Below are 7,909 nucleotides of genomic sequence, written 5' to 3'. Positions count from 1 at the left end.
TATAATTAAAAATTAGAGAGAAGGAGAAAGGCAAGGAATAAAGGGAGAATGAGCGGAGAGAGAAAAAAAGAATGTTTTTATATAAGTAAGATTGTAATTTTTTAAACTTGTAAAGGTTATTTTGATTTTTATCATTTTTTAAAACTATTCCTCAACTATAGAATAGTTTATACTACGAGAGAGGTTGTTATTAATTATTCTTTGATTTTGACTGATTTTGAGGAATAATTATTGCAAAAGAATAGATATTCTTTGAAGCATTAGACAACCAAACGAGAGAACAAATGTTTTTGTAATAATAGAGGAAGAATACCATTCCCCTCCCTTTCTCTATTGTTAAGTTAGTATTGAGTTTATATAGAATTCCGAAACTAAGATGAAAGATAAAAAAAGAAGGGAGAAAGGAAGAAGTGGACTAATTAGCCAAGATCAAGCCCAATTTTAACCCGTGGCCCACCTGTTATTGCAAGCTCAAAGACCTAAAATTAATCAAAATGAGCATTAGCCCCACTTGTGCTTTATCGCTTGACCCAATTTTTTGTTTTGTCTATTTATTTATTTATTTTATGTGCTTCTTCAAATTTTAATTCAAATTATAATTATATAAATGTTTTAAATTCATGAAATTTATCAATAATAATTATAATACTAAAACATAAATAATAATCTAATAAATAATAAAAATTGAATCATTTAGAAAAATACCTTAAAATGAAATTTTTACAAAGTTTCAAGTGGCAATTTTTTTAAAGTTTTTAAAAGTAAAAATAACTTTGGGAACTTACCAAAAGTGTTGGGGAGAAATCTAAAAAAAAAAATATTTTTACAAAGAAGACTATTTCTAAATAATTAAAAAAAATGTACAAAAGAATAAATTTGTTGTAATTAAAATAGTTAATAGTTTACCAATTGCATCACTGTATTTATTTTCTTGCATCATCTGGATTTAATTTTAATTATGCAAGTAAATTGTTAATCAAACAATGATGGATTTTTATGGACGTTGTAATTGACAATTTTCTTGAAAATTCTTATATGAAGAAAATTTCAAAATTTTCGACCAAAAGTGTTGAAGAATTTAAAGAAGTTTCCAATAGCAAGGGTTTTCCTATACTTATGACATAAAAGTTCAAATGTTTAATTTAAAAAAAAATTTAGGAAAATATGATAAAATAATGTGAAAAAATAGGATATAAAAATCAAAAGTAAAATAAGTAGGAATAAAAAGAATAACTAGGAAAAATATGAAACATAAAAAAATTTGATACAAAAAGAGATAAAAGGCAATAAAATTATAAAAGAAAAGGGAAATGAAGAGATGAAACAAAAAAAAATTAATGATTCAATTTATTTTTTTTAAAAAAACACCAAATTAATTCGAGGATGGAGCCTCTTGAAGGAAATAAGTGATTTTCTTGAATACCATTGAGTTGGGAAGACTTTCCTTAACTTTCAACAAAAGTGTTGGGAAAACTTGGGAAAAGTTTTCAATATTTAAATAATAAGAAAGAGAAACAAAGAAGAAAAGAAAATTAATAAATATTAATTAAAAGAACAAAGTAAATATGAAATCAATGACAATTTGTCAAACCCTGCTTTCTAAAATAATTATAATGTCATTCACATGCTCGATAGAATGTTTGTACATTTAGGAAGTTCGAGAAATCGTTAAAAGACGATATTGCCCATAATTGTACTATTGAGTCGATTAAGCCTCGAACTAGTTCAAATAGGAATTTTAAGGTGAAATTAAGAGTTTCATAGTTCAGGGATGACTCAAAATGGTAATTCGGAGTTCGAGGATCAATTCGGAGTCAAATCAGAATTTTCACTATCTAGGGGTAAAATCGTAATTTTTCCACCCACGGATAAATTTTGAGATTTTGAGAGAATTTAGATCACATTTGACAAATTGGAGAAAGGTATGAGTATAAGGGCTGAAAAATATGCCTATGGGCAATTTTTCAGTTTTTGGGGTAAAAACGTAATTTTTCACTTTACGGGGGCAAAAGTGTAATTTTTAAAAAATTTACTTAACCAAAACTTTGAAAAAGTCTAGAAATTTCATGGAAGACATGGATAAGTGAAGAGGATTGAGTGGTAGAAAAAGAAAGTCAAAAAAGATGGCTAGAAAAAATAAAATAATAAAATATTCAAAAGGTAAATAAAATAATAATATTTTATTAAGACTATTAAAAGGCTTGAAAATTTCAGAATTCTTCATTGGGAGGTCAGCTAAAACCAGCAGGAGAGAGAGAGAAATAAGAACAAACCCTAGAGTGAGAAAATTCAAAGAAAAAGTGTGATTTTTCAAGGAATCAAGTGTTTAAAGGTATGATTTTTCAAGCTTAGCTTAAGATTTATCATTTCCATGCATTTCTCCTTATTTTCCATGGTTAAATTATGTGTTTTGATGATGGATTCAAATCTGATGATATGGGTTTAGAGAGAGAAAGTTGTTAGATTAATTTGATTTTGAACTATGTTAGTGTTTAGTGTTAGTTTAGCATGTTTATGAGTAAAACAACAAGAAAAATATTCATTTTCTCCATGAATTTCTCTAGGCCGAATCTAGCCAATGGTGTGTGAGGATGAGGTTGACTTTATTTTAAGAGAATTAGATGGAAAAATGATGAATTATGAGGTTGGAAATTAAATGGGAATTTTTGGTGCAAAAAAATTGAAATTTTTACCCACTAGGGGTAAAAGCGTAATTTGTGGTCCGAACTGATAAATTGGACCACATTCACAGTCATTGAGGTATTGTGGATATAATTGGATAATTGAAATTGAAATGGATGGAATTGGAGTTGAATTGGAGATTTTAGAAATTTACACCGTGTATAGGCGAGTTAGGTCAGACACTGTGATTAAGCGATTGTCCAAACATTTCACACCCTATCTAGTGCATACGCATGGATAAGAGCCTGAAATAATATATATTGATTTGACACAAATTATTGAATTTTTTGTGTCATGTATTGTGGATAGGTGGTGAGCTATCTGATACGGGTAAAAGACTACACCCGAGGACCGAGAATAGGAGTATATCTACTCCTAGTACAGTGAGTAAACTTACTATCGTCTTAATTATCTAGAGTAGATTTATTTAATTGTGTGATTTTATGGAAAAATGGTTTAATTGGAAAATTATTGTGTTTTATGGTAAAATGGGATTTTATAAAATAATTTTATAAAATTTTTGAAAATTTAATAATGATTTCAAAAATAGAGTAATTGGAGACCTATACTATGATTGTGTTGTTTATCCATGATTTTACATTAAATGGCTTATGATAAATGTGGGTATGACTGGTTATTTTTATGATTTAAAGAATATGTGAACTGCTTTGATTTGCCTTGAATGTGTTAAGTGAGCCATGTCATACTATTGTGATTTTATTGGTTGGTGGATTATAAAGTGGGCACTGCAGTGACGGGGGTTCCGTGGGCCAGCCTAATTAGAGGGGCACGGTTCCCAATTATTGAGCTTACCTCGATTGGAGAGGCGCGTAGGATAACTCCCGAGGTAGGATTTGAGTACACTTCACGCTGGCCACCACGTGAAATTGGGACTCAGCCAACGCCAAGGAACGGCTGTGTTGTCAGAGGTGAAATGTGTTTGTGTGTGTGACAATAAACAGCCTTGGCGGTCTCGGTAAGATGCCTTCGCGAGGTATCCCCGAGAATGGATTTTTGGCAAGGGCCAAGTTTTTGAAAAGTGCATAAGCCATGTTGAGTAATTAGATGAAATCCAATTATTTATATGGGTTGAGATGAATTATTTTAATTGTCTCCTATTACTCGGCTTTAGATTATTTTGATGATGTCTGTCTACTCACTGGGATTTTATAATCTCACCCCTTCTTCCTATACATTTTTCAGGCTCAGAATAGGCAGTAGACTGTCAATTGCATCGAGAAGTAAATTTCGGAGTTGCATCTTAGAAAGCAAGGTTATAGACTTAAACCTTCTCAGTTATTTGGGGGCTCACGTGTCATTGTAATTTAAATTGCATACTCTAGTTTTCTATATTATAGTATGTATAAATTTATTTTATTTTTATGTGCAGAAAATTAATTTTTTGATGTTTCAAAAATATACATATATATATATATTTTTACATTAAAATAGATTATTTTAATTAATATTTTTAGTTTATTTTATTATTCAAAAAAAAAAAAAAGAAAACAAGAGAGAAAAATGGAAAAACTGGTACGAAAGCCTTGCGAGGTCTCGAAGGGCATTCGGGGGAAGAATGTCTGTCGAGGCTTCGCGGTGGTTGTCACGGGCTCGATGGGAGTTCCGGGTCGTGACAATTCGATTGGTATCAGAGCTTTTGGTTAACAAAGCATGGTTTTAAAGTTTTTGATTTTTATAGTTATTTTAAGAATTCACACTGGCACTGTGTGGCCCCGGGTTGAGTTAAACTAGGTTAAGTTAAGTTGGGTTAGGTAGAGTTGCATGTATGTAGAGTTTGAGATTACTTAAACTTGCCTCGTTTCCTTTTTAGATTACCATGCCTCCTCGACGTGAGCGCCCACTCCCTACTAGATCAGCTAGGAGGGGCAGAGGTCGTCTTAGGCAGGGTCAGCCAGACCTTAGAGGAGAGGAATCGACTGTGTCTCCTTTTCGAGCAACACTTGCTGCTGAACCGGTAGAGATTCCTCCGCCACCTACTGGCATTCCTGCCGTGTCTTCTGAGGTAATCCAGGCAATGGCAGCCTTCTTTACCGCAATGGCTGGTCAAGCTCAGACTAGTCAGGTCCCACCTGTAGTGCCACCAGTTACTCCTTCAGTTCCATTGGCACATGATGTCTCTATTTCTAAAAAGCTGAAGGAGGCTAGACAACTGGGTTGCGTGTCCTTTGTGGGTGAGTTGGACGCCACCGCAGCTAAGGATTGGATTAATCAGGTTTCAGAGACACTCTCTGATATGAGATTGGAGGATGAGATGAAGCTGATAGTGGCTACGAGGTTATTGGAGAAGAGAGCCCGTACATGGTGGAATTCAGTGAAGTCCCGTTCCACTATTCTCCTAACTTGGTCAGACTTTCTGAGGGAATTTGATAGTCAATATTATACCCATTTCCATCAAAAAGAGAAGAAGAGAGAATTTTTGAGTCTGAAGCAGGGGAATTTAACTGTAGAAGAGTATGAGACTCAATTTAACGAGCTGTTGTCTTATGTGCCTGATTTAGTGAGGACTGAACAGGATCAGGCCGATTATTTCGAGGAAGGGCTCCGCAATGAGATAAGAGAGCGAATGACTGTGACAGGTAGGGAGCCCCATAAAGAGGTAGTACAAATGGCCTTAAGGGCTGAGAAGCTCGCAAATGAAAATAGGAGAATGCGAGCTGAGTTGGCAAAAAGGAAAAATCCGAATATGTCCTCTAGTCAGCCACTAAAGAGGAGCAAAGGCTCATTTGTTTCAGGGAGTGCTCCTTCTGTTTCGGTAACATCCTCTCGACCATCATTTTCACAAATGCAGCAGAGGCCTCCGAGATTCAGCGGATCTGCAGTGACTACTTCTGAAAAAAGTTTCGGAGGTTTTGATAGATGTAGAGAATGTGGAAGATTTCATGGCGGGGTGTGTTGGGGGCCTTTGCGATGTTTTCATTGTGGCCAGACGGGTCACTTTAGAACTAATTGTCCACAGTTAGGACAGGCCACTGTAGCTGCTCTATCTTCATCAACTCGTACGGACTTGCAGATGAGAGATTCCTCTGGAGCACAACCGAGACAGGGAGTAGCTATTCGGCCTGATGTGGAGAGTAACACCCCAGTATACCCACCTTCCAAACCACTGACTCGTGCGTCAACAAAAGTTTTTACGGTAATGGAAGATGAAGCACGAGTCCAACCTAGAGAAAGTGAATGAAAAGTTAGGTGGAAATGTAAGATAATGATAAGAGATGTAAATACTAAGTTCTGAGAGTGTAAATAAAGCTTTTAAGAATAATATAATAAATGAGTTTATGTAAAATATCGCTATGGAATTTTCTTAATGTATTGTGGAAATTGGAGTTCAGAAATGCATAAGACATGAAAGATGAATCTTTGAGGCATTGATGAGAATGAAAGTGCAACCCCACATGTGTAGGGATTAGTAATATGGGTAACTAAAGTGAAGAATGATCCTGAGTGGTTCAAGATTTAAATTTCATGTATGATGAGTGATGTAGGTAGAGCAACGAAAAGAACATCTCAATAGTTAAAGGATTGTGGAAGAATGCTCAAACGAAGGAGATGACATGAGATGTTGAACATTGGATAAAAGCTAATACCCCTATCTTTTCTTGGAGTTTGATAAGTGAAATTTTGGGGACAAAATTTTTTTTTTAAGGGGGGTAGTGTTGTCAAACCCTGCTTTGTAAAATAATTATTACGTCATTTACATGCTCGATAGAATGTTTGTATATTTAGGAAGTTCGAGAAATTGTTAAAAGACGATATTGCCCCTAATGGTACCATTGAGTCGATTAAGCCTCGAACTAGTTCAAATAGGAATTTTAAGGTGAAATTAAGAGTTTCACAGTTCAGGGATGACTCAAAATGGTAATTCGGAGTTCGAGGATCAATTTGGAGTCAAACCGAAATTTTCACTATCTAGGGGCAAAATCGTAATTTTTCCACTCACGGATAAATTTTGAGATTTTGAGAGAACTTAGATCACATTTGACAAATTGGAGAATGGTATGAGTATAAGGGATGAAAAATATGTCTATGGGCAATTTTTCAGTTTTTGGGGCAAAAATGTAATTTTTCACTTTACGGGGGTAAAAGTGTAATTTTTAAAAATTTACCCCACCAAAACTTTGGAAAAGTCTAGAAATTTCATGGAAGACATGGATAAGTGAAGAGGATTGAGTGGTAGAAAAATAAAGTCAAAAAGATGACTAGAAAAAAATAAAATAATAAAATATTCAAAAGGTAAATAAAATAATAATATTTTATTAAGCCTATTAAAAGGCTTGAAAATTCCAGAATTCTTCATTGGGAGGGTCAGCCAAAACCAGCAGGAGAGAGAGAGAAATAAGAACAAACCCTAGAGTGAGAAAATTCAAAGAAAAAGTGTGATTTTTCAAGGAATCAAGTGTTTAAAGGTATGATTTTTCAAGCTTAGCTTAAGATTTATCATTTCCATGCATTTCTCCTTATTTTCTATGGTTAAATTATGTGTTTTGATGATGGATTCAAATCTGATCATATGGGTTTAGAGAGAGAAAGTTGTTAGATTAATTTGATTTTGAACTATGTTAGTGTTTAGTGTTAGTTTAGCATGTTTATGAGTAAAACAACAAGAAAAATATTCATTTTCTCCATGAATTTCTCTAGGCCGAATCTAACCAATGGTGTGTGAAGATGAGGTTGACTTTATTTTAAGAGAATTAGATGGAAAAATGATGAATTATGAGGTTGGAAATTTAATGGAAATTTTTGGTGCAAAAAAATTAAAATTTTTACCCACTAGGGGTAAAAGCGTAATTTGTGGTCCGAACTGATAAATTGGACCACATTCACAATCATTGAGGTATTGTGGATATAATTGGATAATTGAAATTGAAATGGATGGAATTGGAGTTGAATTGGAGATTTTAGAAATTTACACCGTGTATAGGCGAGTTAGGTCGGATATTGTGATTAAGCAATTGTCCAAACATTTCACACCCTATCTAGTGCATACACATTGATAAGAGCCTGAAATAATATATATTGATTTGACACAAATTATTGAATTTTTTGTGTCATGTATTGTGGATAGGTGGTGAGCTATCTGATACAAGTAAAAGACTACACCCGAGGACCGAGAATAGGAGTATATCTACTCCTAGTACGGTGAGTAAACTTACTATCGTCTTAATTATCTAGAGTAGATTTATTTAATTGTGTGATTTTATGAAAAAAT

The 7,909-nt window shown here is 33.7% G+C and overlaps 1 long non-coding RNA gene across 1 annotated transcript; it reads left to right on the top strand.

Moving 5' to 3' along the window:
* Nucleotides 2,291–3,926, top strand: LOC108662197. Its single transcript, XR_001927999.1, has 3 exons — nt 2,291–2,332; nt 2,992–3,065; nt 3,886–3,926. It is a non-coding gene; the product is annotated as an uncharacterized LOC108662197 (long non-coding RNA).

The sequence above is a fragment of the Theobroma cacao genome, chromosome 5 (assembly GCF_000208745.1).
Source record: "Theobroma cacao cultivar B97-61/B2 chromosome 5, Criollo_cocoa_genome_V2, whole genome shotgun sequence".
Lineage (NCBI taxonomy): Eukaryota > Viridiplantae > Streptophyta > Magnoliopsida > Malvales > Malvaceae > Theobroma > Theobroma cacao.
The sequence above is the reverse complement of the archived record's forward strand: the minus strand, read 5'-3'. Positions and strand labels throughout refer to the sequence as shown.